Source organism: Streptopelia decaocto, assembly GCF_964273445.1.
Source record: "Streptopelia decaocto genome assembly, chromosome: 25".
Lineage (NCBI taxonomy): Eukaryota > Metazoa > Chordata > Aves > Columbiformes > Columbidae > Streptopelia > Streptopelia decaocto.
The window spans coordinates 2,505,175-2,518,167 of NC_138680.1; positions in this window are offsets into that span (position 1 = coordinate 2,505,175).

Sequence of the window (12,993 nt, forward strand, 5' to 3'; positions counted from 1 at the left end):
AGATTTTGTAGTGAACTGGGGGTTTTTTCCCTTTAAACAAACTTGGTTTTGTAAGGCAGAGAGAATTCCAATTACAAGAACATAGAGAAAATCCGCAGCCTCTCAACAAAACCAGTAAGGTTTACAGGTGCTACTGAGAATGCTTCGATTAAATAGGATCTTTTCAGCCCCTGAGATTTTTCTGCACTGATTACACCCATCCCTATGAAATCTAATGGACCGCGCAATATGTAAAGTGGCAGAGTAGTATCTAAGAGTATGCGTCTGGCATTTAAAACGTAATTTCCCACTTCTTACTTCAGGTTACTGCCTCCTCATTTCACTTTGTCATACTATGGGGCTCTAGTGTTCATGATGATGATAAAGTATCTCATCCAAGGGAAATTTTAATCAAAGGCTTTTTGTAGCTGAACGACTGGCTTTGTTAAGTGATCAATATCTATTGATTGAGAGAGCCTAGAAGAAAAACGCGTCTCTTTGCTTTCACAAAGGAAGGAGTTATTAAAAGTTATTAGGACATGGGCCAATTTGCCCCTCCAAGGAATCTGGATCCAAACTGAAATAGAGACATTGGCTGAAATCACCATGCACCCATTTTCAGACCTCTTCTTATCTGTACTGCTAATTAGGACCTGAATATGAACAGCCTGCTGATATCTGATACCTCGGGAAGGAAAAAGCTCCCATAATTACAATTATGTGTACCACATAACTTGTTCTCTTTCTTAAAGCTGCATTGCTATGCAATGGGCTAAAGAGAGACCAGGCTAAAACCATCTGTGGAAATCCAACAGACAGGGGTAGAACGGTGAAAGCGCTAAGTAATATGTTTGTTTGGCAACGTAATAATCAGGATGCACCACCAGTAAGTAGGAATCTGGAACCAGATCGCAACAGAATAGGCAAGGGAGGGATGCTGAGAGCAGGAATGGGCTACAGAGGATCTCACTGGAGTTAACTGGGAGATGATGCCAAAGGAATGTCCCCTCAGCCCTGAAAACGCCACGTTCCGCAACTTCATTTTGTGGAGCAGGTTCCTGACCCCTGTCCCCTTCAAGGATGCCCCTTCCAGAAACACTGTTTGCGAGGAAAATAATAAAGACCAGTTAATGCACTTCAGAGCATGGAAGAAATCAGTAACAGAGAAATCTGGGGGGTGTTATTCCCTTCTGTGCCTCTCCAAGATCCATGTTCTCTCTGTTTTTAAGTGGATGAGGAAAATAGCAAAATTCATGTAAGTACAAGTTTCTCCTTCAACATATTTCTGATGTTATATGCATATTTACGTGCATCACATATGCAATTAAACACTCTTCCTCAAGGAATTTCTATTCATTCTCCATCAGCACAAATAATTCAGCGTATCTTTCCTATCCTCCTCTTTAAAATATTGACAATTCCTCCTAAGGCAGCGTGGTGTCCTTCACCATGCGTATGTAGCACATCAGAACACCAAAAACTCCAGGAAGAAAATCAGTTCAGTGGCAGGAAGACGTAAAGACCTGAGATGTGACCCAGCCAGACCTTCCCTTGAGAGCTCCGGTAAATAGTACTGAGGTTTGCAGCTTTTTGCTGGACCCCACTCCAGCAGCACCATCCAATATCCTATTTCTAATATTTTGGGGGATGGCAGGAACATTTTTACTGAGTAGCAGGTTGATACAGCAGCCAAGTTATTTTACAGAGAACAAAAGCCCAGTATTGCTGAAGCCGCATTTGTGTACTTTGCCAACAAATTAACTAAAGGATCCTTAGATATATCGTACATACTATATAAATTTGCTACAAATCGCTCTGTAGGCAGAAAAGCGTCAGGTTTTCACAGTTCTATTCCACTTAATGTTAGCTTCTAAAAACATAAATTTGAACCAGAGAACCAAGCAAGCGATGGGTAACGTTGCTTTAGAAATCCATAGTTATTTTGCGTAAACTGCTGGGTTTTGGCAGTCCAGCCTGCTCCTCTCGCCCCAGGATTTTCAAGCCTGCCTGGGTTTTCCATTCGCTCAGCAACCAAAGGCTCTCCCTCCTCCTTGCCTCGGGGTAGGCTGGAGGCAGAGCTCAGGACTCCATAGAGCCTGCCCATGTAAGCACCATTTGGGATTTGGGAGCATGGCTGCTGCATGGCAATGAGCTTTGCTTTTGAAGAATGCTCACAAGAACTGAATTCACCCAGGGTTAAACCACAGGCTTTTCAAAACTCAAACTAAACAGCCCTTGCTGACCCTGTGCCCTATTACGCTTTCTCACTGTCTCATATTAATAAAAACCGAAGCGCTCTGTGCTCTGTCCAAGACGGGAGTCCTCGGGGTAAATGAAAACCAAGCCAGCAATGTACGTCTCAGCTAAACTCTGGAACGAGTTATTTTCCCTTAGATCTAAAAACACATAACTAGAGTTGAGCACGTTGTGCTTTGATGATCTGCTCTCCCCGTGCTGTCAGCAGAACCCCATTTTGACATCGAGGTGTCGATCACCAGCGTGGGAGCCAGCGCTGGGCAAGTAGCCATTCCCCTTGTTCCACCAGCCATCTCACCACTCATCATTTTCTGGGGTTTCTGACCAAACTGAGCCCGGGCAGGTCTCGATAACCATCTCGCTCATGCACTTTCTGACCCCGATGCTTTGAGTCATGGGCGGACTCTGAGTCAGATAAGTCAGCGTTAGGAAATATCTATGAATGTGGAACAAAACACTGGGACAAGCCTAAACCGCCGCTTTCCTGGTAAGGCAGACTGATGTGAGTTTGCTGCTGTGTATGGCTACTAACCAGAAATCCCATAATTCCCAAATATACCAGTGCCCTGAGAGGGTCTTTAAAGCAGCAATAAACTCATGAAAATGGATGCATTGCTTTTCTCTCTTATATGCCTCATGGACATCATTTAATCCATTTCCTTCAGTGACACCTGCACTACAAAGCCAGAGGAATTCAAAGCAAATGAATGGATTAATCCCCTGGGTGACCGCAGAGCGTTAATATTTGTGCTTAGCTCCCCGCTTGGATTGTTTTTCACCTAAGGAGGTATTGACTGTAACACCCAAACGCTGTTTCAAAGCAGGCGAGGAGCGTTCCTACGGATGAACCACAACCTCCCGGATCACCACCAAAGGAGGCAGACTTCCTAAGAAGGAGATTTGCAGACGCACTGCCTTGTTGTGGCAGGATACGTGCCCAGGATGGCCAACGTCCTAGTCGGCAATAAAGACAAACGTCCTATTTTAGATGGTGAGATCGGCTCCCGTTGGGAGTCATTGAACTCTCGAGATGCTTTATAACCAGCAGCAAAACAGAGAATAAACCGGAGGGAATAATGCTGTAAGCAGAGCTGGGAGATGCCGCTGGTGCTCTCCATCTGTGCTCTTTGTGAACAAACGGGCAGCTGTAATCCTTCGTGACGATGTCGCCATCAGGATGGCTCTTTGGGCACAAGGACTGATTTTTCCCTTCGGTCGCAATTTCAGGCGCCGTTTCCAGCGCCTGTCTGATGGTTTGCAGCAGGAAAACCATTTGGGAACGTCTGCAGAGACAGACATGTCCCTGCTGCCCACAGCCGGGCACAAAAACAGAGTACCAGAGAATTCAGAAGCTCTAATGGCTTTTTTCTTCCAAGACAGACTTCTCATTTGTACCAAATATTACAAACTGAAGTGAATGTGTAACCCTGACAGCACTCGCATTGGTATTGCCCCTCCATTTTAACACGTTGGAAGTATTTTAATTGTCTCCCCTTTTCCACGTTGCTCTTTTCTTAATGAAGTTATATAGAAATTTTAGCTAACCGCAAACGCCCAGGTTTTTTAATGTTAAAGCCTTGCAATGGCCTTGCCGGCTAAACGCGAGCGTAACGTTGTTTAAAGCAAAGAGATTCCCGCTACGCCACTTTGCGTATAACAAGCCGGCTTGCTAAAAATACAGACATTTCAGAATTATGGGCGCTTGGTTCCCTGCTCTCTGCAAATGGAGCGAGTCACCAGAACCAAGCTCAGCATCCTGGCACGGACCTGCAGGGCTGGGCAGCAGAGCCATAAGAGCGGCTGCTGGCATGTGGGGGTGAAGCAGCCAAAAACGAGATGGATGATAGAAATCAAATATTACAAAGGAGTCCTGAGTATTATAATATATTATTGGCTTTGTTATGATAATAACACCACGCAGATGCTTAGTCTAGTTTAAGAGTAGCCCTAAAGATAATTTTAGCTCCGTTTTACAACCGGAGCAGATAACTTAGTCAAAACAGATAGCTCTGCTCTGCCCATCCCCAGCCCTGCACCTAAGCCATAAATCTTCTTCTTCCTATACTGCTGTAGTATTATTTTATCTTGATCTCTAAGAAACGCCACGTTTGTGAAATATGTTATAGCATATGGGGAGAAATAAATACAAGTATATATCCAAAGAGTAAGTCTAGCAGCAAATGTCCCTTGTACATTGCCAGTGTTCCTCAGCACTGAATGTAAAGGCACCACATTGACTGTGACAGGTCATCAGTCTGCACGGACCAGCTGCTCCCAGTCTTGCTGAGAACCCGAAGCAGCAGCAGTTTTATACACGACCACGGACACGTGGCATTAACAAGAAAGAAAAAGCCAAGGGGATGGAGCAGAAGGTTGTTTGGGATGTCATTATTTAATCTCTGCGACCCTGGTTCCCCCCCCAGTGAAATAACAACACTTTCCTACTTCACAGGGGCTGTTTGGCTTCATATTCTCTATTTCTCTAATACGTCTTTTCCAGCACAAATGTTTGGATCCATGCTGCTGTCTGTACTTTAACCTCACAGCTCAGTCTATTAGGTAATTCCCAGATGCCCAGTACATACCGGTCTGCCCTCAAGAGCTCAGTTCTACAGGCATATCGAGTGCCAATAAACAGGAGAAGTTTTACAGCATGAAAACATGAATCCCATGTTTGCTCAATGAGAGAAGGCATAAGAGCTTGGGAACCATGTGAACACTGACCTGGCTGTTTGTTCAAAGCATCCGTGGAGCTTGAAGGGACCAAAAAGTCAATGCTACAGCAGAAGGGCTTTGGTTTGCCTTGTATAGAAGTAAAAGGAGGACGTTTCCCAACGCAGCTGGATCTCTGGCTGGCACAGAAATGGAGGGGTTGGCAAAAGAAAAGCAACTAACATCAGATCCATCTGCTTAGAATTAGCTTCTGAGTTTACACAATCCACCGGGCAGCCGTAATGCACCAAAGGAGAATGAAACCAGGGGAAACATGAATCGCAGCTGATCAGAACATTTTCGGCTCAATGGAATTTTGAAAGTGAACTCTCTTGCAACGAGGTTTTAGCTTTAGCAGGTTTTGTCAAGCAGAAGCTTTTGTCCAGAGCTTTGTATTTGGTGATGATTTCTGAGCAAGCGGGCGGACCAGCATCAAAGAAGAGCAAGGACAGATCCGCATGGAAACGCGTTTTGTCATTGCGAAGCAGACAGGCTGATGTCATTCGCTTTTGGAGAAACATTTTCCTCCTGCTCTAATGCGGGTTGAAAATGAAATATGAAAGCTCTAACAAAACGGATTTATCCTCCTCCACTTGGCTCTAATGAGAATCTTTTTGGACAGAGGTCAGGAAGGGGGTGACATATGCGCACAGATCCATTTGAAGTCTTCGAAGAGCGAATTCCAGTGAATTCCGCTCAACGTTAGCGACTGAGGGTCCCAATCTAAAGCCTCCAATGATTCAGAACCTACTTTTTGGACCAAAGAAGAAATTAGCAGAGCTTTATTCCTGCGAAAGGGGTCACTGCACAAACGGCCCTGAGGTTGGGGAGGTTCCTCTGACACTCACTCACTCATATGTCAAGTCGCTCTAGCGAAAGCCTTTCTGCCCAAATGTCCCTTGATGTAACACACGGATGCTGCACATCTTTCCAGTTCAGCGACCATTCCTTTCTTAAGGGCTTCCTGCAAGGTGGCCTAAAATACCCTTCATACAGGTTTGGAATTGGCATCATGCAAAAAAAAAAAAAAACATATTTGCTGCTTAGTATTAATTTTTTATTATGTTTTTAAGACCATACATCACTCCAGACACTCAGTTTCGGAGAGAATTGCTGCAGTTCTGGCCAATTCTGATGACTGGAGAATTTTGTGGTCTGGTGTGCTGTCGAGAGTGGGAGGACAATACTGCAAGGAACAACAGTTCGTTTCTGCTTTCTCCATCATCAAAACATCTATAGCTCAGTTCGCCAAGACAGTCTCCTACATCATGCTGAACAAAAGGAGGAAAATCCAGTTCTACAGCTCCTCTCATTTAAAAGAAAATGTGGCTTTCACAACTGATTTTTAAGGTGCATTTTTCCTGCGGTAGAATAAGAACCCCTGCAGGAAGCGATCAAGTGCAGATAATACACACGAAGTGCTGTTCCAGCCCCTGAGATGTGGATTATTTAACGTGATTTTTAATGTATTCCAAGGTATTACTACTTGGTTAGTGTTAACACTGCGAAATCAGCATGGTCTTTTATTATTATCCTGAATATTGGTTTTGTAAGGAAGTTCATCTGCAGAAAAGCGCGCTGTGAGATGTTACTGATTCTTTACCTGATTAACTGAATTAATGAACAGATTTTCTTTTCCCATTTATCTGCTCTTCCTTTCTCGCTTTCATCTCTTTGCTCGAATGAATCACTGTTTGAGCCCCAGTATGGTAGAGCACTGTGAAGATAAGGTTCAGCAATAGTGTGCCCCAGGTACTGGGAACTCTATTATTATCATTATTATTATTCTCCTGAGCAAACCTGGCTCCAGTATTAGGCAAGAGGGACATTTTTTCCCCTCAGGATCTGCTAAATCAACAGGCAAATAAGCAGTAAAAGAACCAACGCTCCCTATACGCACTTACAGAACCACACACCTACTTTCTAAACTCAAATCTCTTCTGCATCATTGTTCTTTGCACGGGATTTTTCCAGCCTAAGAGATGAGAACTTAAATTAGTCAGCAGTTAGTCTCCTAATTTAGGTACTTAGGCCTGTGAAATACTTGTTTCTATTGCCAAGAAGCAGTAGTTAGGCACCTAAACATAAGAGATGTGACTGCATCCTCCACCTCCCCATGCCATGTTGAGTTTAGGAGAACGTCGCGTTGTGAAATCCAGCACCGGAGGCTGGTCGCTCGGACACCGAGTCACAGGAATTCCGCCTATTGTTTGCACATGGAAAAACGTTTTGGTTCGAGTCTATTCTTCAGAATATAAAGAACATCACACCCCATCTTTCTGCCCAAAAGCAGCGATTGGTGGCACTGATGCCATCCAGCCTGGGAAAATCTGTGCTCACCGGGGTCTGGTTTTAAGGTAAGAGAACAGCCAGAGAAGTTCAGATCTTCACACGCTTGAGTTTTGAAGCTTTAGGGCACGAGGGTTTTCGAACACATGGATGTGATTAGGAACGTGAATTGGTCCTCCCTAGTGACCAATGTGAACTGGGGAAACTGCTGCAACTGAGCCGGTATAAAAACACTTGATCTTCTGGTCACAATCACAATCCTGCTTCTACTGCCCCAACCGCAAAGCATCCCTCTAGAAAACAACCTATTCCTATTCAAGCGGAGTAGCTTCCCATTCCTTTCACATTCTTAATCAGTATTTACTACGTAGTCAAAAGCATCAGCGACAAAAATATCTATATTTTCTTGTAGTTGCACTCTTTTCTTGGAAAACCTACCGCTTTTAGTTATACTTGGGTCTGGAGAACAATGAACAGCACAACACATCATTTCTTCTCTGTAAAATGGCTTTAGGGTGTAATAAACAGCCCATTTCTTTTCATTCTGCTTTCACCCAAGTACTTAATCATCTCCCATTTTAGTTATTTAGTAATTTCCACTACAGTGAAAGATGCCAGAAATCAGGCCTCTGCTCTTTTGAACTTTAATTCTTCAGCATGGAAATAAATAGTGGGAGAACTTTTGCCCCAGCCAGTTTTACAAGCAGGTACTCCAGGGGGCTCAAAGAGTGTGCAACTAATTAACAGCAAGTTCTTAAAGTCCTGCTCCATGACCTTCATGGAAGCCCAGTCCTTGCATGACCATTGAAGAGCTTCTAAGACTAATCCGATAATTCGTCCTATTTCTACCTCGCTTTCTAACCTATAAGACATTAAAACCAGACACAGAACGTAGAGAATCATGTCGTTGGGTCCATATTTTGTGACACGATTGCTGATCACATAACACCCAGAAATTCTTACAAAAAGCTCCAACTTGTGCTAAACGAGCCCAGGGTAATTTTACTATTATCCTCCTACATTAAAAATGAACACTGAGTCATGGAAAAAAGCATTTAAAGAATATAAATATTTTCATTTACGTTTCTACTTTGTATACAAGTTTTCCAGCGACACAGGCTCTGGACATAAATAAAATGTTGAAATAAAGTCCTTCACATGTACAAATATTTTGCTTTGCCGATCTAATTACCATTCTTGCCTGCTGGTGTTTTAAGTAGAGTTTTAAAATGTCAGGCAGCCGGGAGGGTTTGTTTGGGTTTTTGGGCTTCGTGTCGTTTCTTTGTTTTCCATGAGATGCTAATTTGCGGTAATTGCATTACGCAGTCGTAAGAGCCTGGCTCTGAGGAAGAGAATTATTGGTGTGTGTATTTTAGTAATAACAATTAGAGAGGCAGAATAAGAGAGAGGAGAAAGAACACATTACTAAAGTGCTGGTGTGCTTAGGGAGAATGCTACAGCTTGTTGTTTAGGGGAATCAAACTCTGTCCATTATCTTCAAACACCTTTGAGATACACGCCATTGAGATACAAACTATACATCTCAACAGACAGCATTAATCTGAGGCAATATATGGATTTAAAATAAGAAACAGGTGGTGATTTTTGTTGTACTAGGCACATGGAAGCTCTTAACTCCTTTGGTTATTGGAGGTTCTTAAGAGAGAGACCCAACAGGAGAGGAAGGAAATGAAGATCTTTGTTGTTAATCTTACAGCAATACCTTGATACCTTAATTAGGAACACAGTGTGTTCCTGAACTAAACTAAAAGGCAGCCCCGACCCCATGTTGCTTAAGACATAACACAGCAGATGGGTAAAGGAGCAAACAGGTGCATCAGGAGAAGGGAGCAAGTTTAGCCCAGGCAAAAGAAGCCACGGACACGGCTCATCATCTGTCCGGCCAAAATCTTCAGCTGAGGAGGCAGCCTGGCAGGGCTTGGAAAAGGTTAAAGCTGATCTTGCACAGGTGTGACGTTGATTGTCTGCTCATCCGTAGATTCGCGGCCTTGCACTACAAACGTCTGTCCCCCTAGAACACGCCGTGCTGGCCGCTGCATGACAGGCTCCTAAATTAGACGGAGCACTGATTTATTCTGGCACGGTAGTTTCTACCCCGAAGAGAAAGGGTCCAGTAAGCTCAGCAGTCAAGTTTCCGGAGCTGCAGCTACTGAGTTTGACTGGAGGGGTTTTGGATGCCGTCTCTGCCCACGTCGGTGCTGCCAGCAGAACGCGGAACACGCTGCCAAGAGCACTCGCTGCTGCCACATCTCTCTCAAAGCTGCTGACTTCTGCTGCCATCAGTTGGGCCCCTTCCATCGCAAGGGGATCTCAGACAAAACGCAGCGATAGCAAATAGTGGGTAGACACCTACGGAAATTCCGATATATTATTAACATAGTACACCCTTGCCCTAAAGCATTTTCTCTAGCTGGAGATGGCAGTGGATGAAATGAGCTTTACATTTACAGTCTCAAAGCACCACAGGCTCCTTGTAGATGAGAGGCTCCATATATCAAATGTAACTTATCGTTATGCTCTAAGCTGCTTGGAAGATTACCTGGACAAAAGCTGCTGTTTGAGCACAGTAGGGAGGTGGAGGCTTAGCAGAGATTAAAGAATTATATACGAACTCACACGGCAAGAGAAATCTAGCATGGCCAACGCAAGACGCCCTAAGCTTGGACAACCAGCTCACAGCAGGATGGGGAGACAAATAAAGCTCACAGTGACTTCAAGAGAACATTTCTTAATAAAGACAGAATTTCTCCCCCAGGGTTTTTCGGAGTCACGCTTCTCTAAAGCGGTCAAGGAACTCACGGCACCGTGCGCTTTGGGTGGAAAAAGAAAGCTCGCAGGCCTGCTGTCAATGCTGAGGCACAAGACTAGGCCTAAATCTAGTCGAGATCTGGGAAAGATAAAGCAGCGCACTGGTTTTATTTCTGTAACGGTGATGTTATAGGGATTGCAGTCAGGCTGCTGTACAAAGATGTGCCCTAATGACAGTCCTGCCTTGCCAGAGAAAAGCTGGAAGGAGAAAGGGAGATGAAGGGAGATGCTTTGGGGAGGCAAACCAAGGCGGTAGCACAAAGGCAGGTGTTGCAGTACATTGGATCTCATTGCTTTTCACGCAGGGGCGGGCAGCAAATAAAAATCTGAATGAAGTTTCTAAACAAGACAGCCGTGATTTAGACACAACTTCAACTCCCCAAACTATTTTACATTATGAAGATTAATGTCAAGCTAAAGCAGAGAGAATTAGCATAAACTCACAAGAGAAAAGCACCAGTAATATCATGGGGAAGGAGCCAGTTAGACACAGGAGGTAAACAAGAGAGGGGGCAGGATGAAAACAGAAGTAGGCACTCATCTCTGGATAGATTCATTTCAGCAGTAGGGAAAATGAATCTTCCCGAGGCGAGAAAATAGCACTGTCCTCTGTATGTGGTTAGACTTTATCAGATCGTCCAGGTAATAAATCAAACTAGGAAATTCTTCATGAGTTACACGGAAATGAACGTTCAACAGCAGCTCTGTGTAACCAGGCAGCCTGCAGCTGTACACAAAATCACTGACCCACATTATTACCTATTGTGAGTTAAGAAAGTGGTCTTTTAGCCTTAATGAAGCTGTCTTGATTTATGCAAAAGCATGCTATCTAGATAGAGTAGGTAGAACCCTTACTCCGAAAGGATTACAGTCCAGGCAAAAGACAGAAGGGAGAGAAAAGCTTTACTTGCTCTGCTTTGTGGGCAGGGAAGATACACTTAGAAATAGACTTGCCAAAGGTCACCAGAGGAGGTTGCAGAAGAAACAAGGACATGTCCAGGACTCTTGTTCCTTCCATGGCCTGAATACAGAGACCTGTTTTCTGCAGATCTTACCTATACAAAACCATGTTGGGTGGGACAATACAGGACATTTAATCCTCTCTCAACAGGGAAAGCAAGCTCAGTTAAACACCATGACAGATCTTTCCCTAATCTGGTCTTGCAGTCTTCCAATGGTGGATATTCCCAGTCTCTCCAGGCAGTTCTTTCACCTGTGTGCAGAGATGCAAAGTCTGAGATCAAACAGCTCCCCTTCCAACTTCACAGGTCATGCTTTCTAGATTGTACCATTCTCACTGCTTTCTCCTGAATTTTCTTGAGTCTAAAACTTTTCAATTGGATACATGCAGCTCCAGCATGTCTGGCCAGAGCTATGGAAGAGATCACTTCATAAAACTTGGCTGTGACAGCAATCCCGTCCATCTTTACCTGATAACACACTGTACTTTGTTCAGTGCCCCTTCTGACCTTGGGCTGTTCATGGTCTCCAGGTGAAGGAGTTTTTCACTGCAATGCATTAATTTTCCTCCGAGGATTTGAGGGAAAAACCTACTGTCTGGCACTTGCTTCTGCTTCCCTCCACTCCAGAATGCTGCCCTCAAACAAGGGGATTACTCATAGATGAGCTGATACTTTGAGTACAGTGCTAATGACTGAAGCTATGAATATAAATATATTTCCACTGTGCATTTAAGAGCTTGGAACAAGCCACCAGTATGGAGAGGTCATACGTATCATTAGAAATAAAACCCTGGGTGGGATTCCTCTCTCTTCCCCTCCCCTGAGTCATTTAAACTCATTTTCCAATTGATCACATGAAATAGAGTTGCCTCATCCTAAGGCATCTAAAATAGGTCTGCTGAATCATGGTCTGTAAAGGTCTGTAGTAATTCAAGCTTTCTTTTATTAATTTAGCTTTCACTCTCTCCCAACATCCTTTTGGACTCAGGGAGGACCGAGATCCAGCCCAACATTCCCATCGGTGCAGGGGCTCAGTGTTGGCTCAAGCGCTCTCAGCATCCATCAGAAACAAGGGTTACATCCATAGGCCAAGCAGCACAGGTGCTGAGCAAACTGCGGAGAAAGGGAAGCTGAGCATTCACAAATCGCCGCTCCGTTTTGCACTTTGCTAAGTTCTCAAAATTAACTTGAATTCTCATTTCTTCCCCTCAAAGCCCTTGGGATTTCCTCTCATAGGGTCTTTTGTTCTAAAACAAAGTCTGCAAGTGATACAGGAGATGGAACTGTCATAAGGTCAAGATGACTACGCTTTCTCAAACTCTTTGCCTGATTCTACACAACTTGCACACTCCTGTTACCTGCTTTTATATTTTCCTCCCAGTAGCAATGACTGTCCAAGAAGAGAGCAGGCTGAAGTTGTTGGGACAGTGATTAAGCTACTGCCAAGCCCAGCTCTGCATTCCGTGCTGTCCTGGGGCAATCCGAGCATCACTTTTAGATGTGCCTCTGTTCCTGAATCCAGCTAAACCTTGCCCTCTCAAGGTTGCTGCCCAGAGGAGGAGCTGGAGAATCAGTGCATGGGCAGGCACTGGTTCATCTGCTCCTCTGTGGCTGTAGAAATTGCTTTTCCTTGGCTGTAAAAGCCCAACTCATGTTCTTTCACTTCAGAACATCATTTTTACATTCATCTGCTCACCATCAGCCATGTGAAAAATCAACCTCACCTGAACAGCACATTCTGGTCAAGGTATTTAATATTTAAACCCCCGTCTCCGGGTGGTTGTGCTGCACTTTGTCGCAGGTTGCACGGTCAGTGTGTCTGTCTCCCCGTGTTATTTCCTTCAAGCTCAGTTAGCCTGGCAGGCAATTCTCTTTTTACATCTCAAGAACTACTTGTTAGACTATAAACAAGAGCTTATTAGCTGGCTTCTACTTTCTGATCTCTGCAGGAACTGGGGGAAAAAAA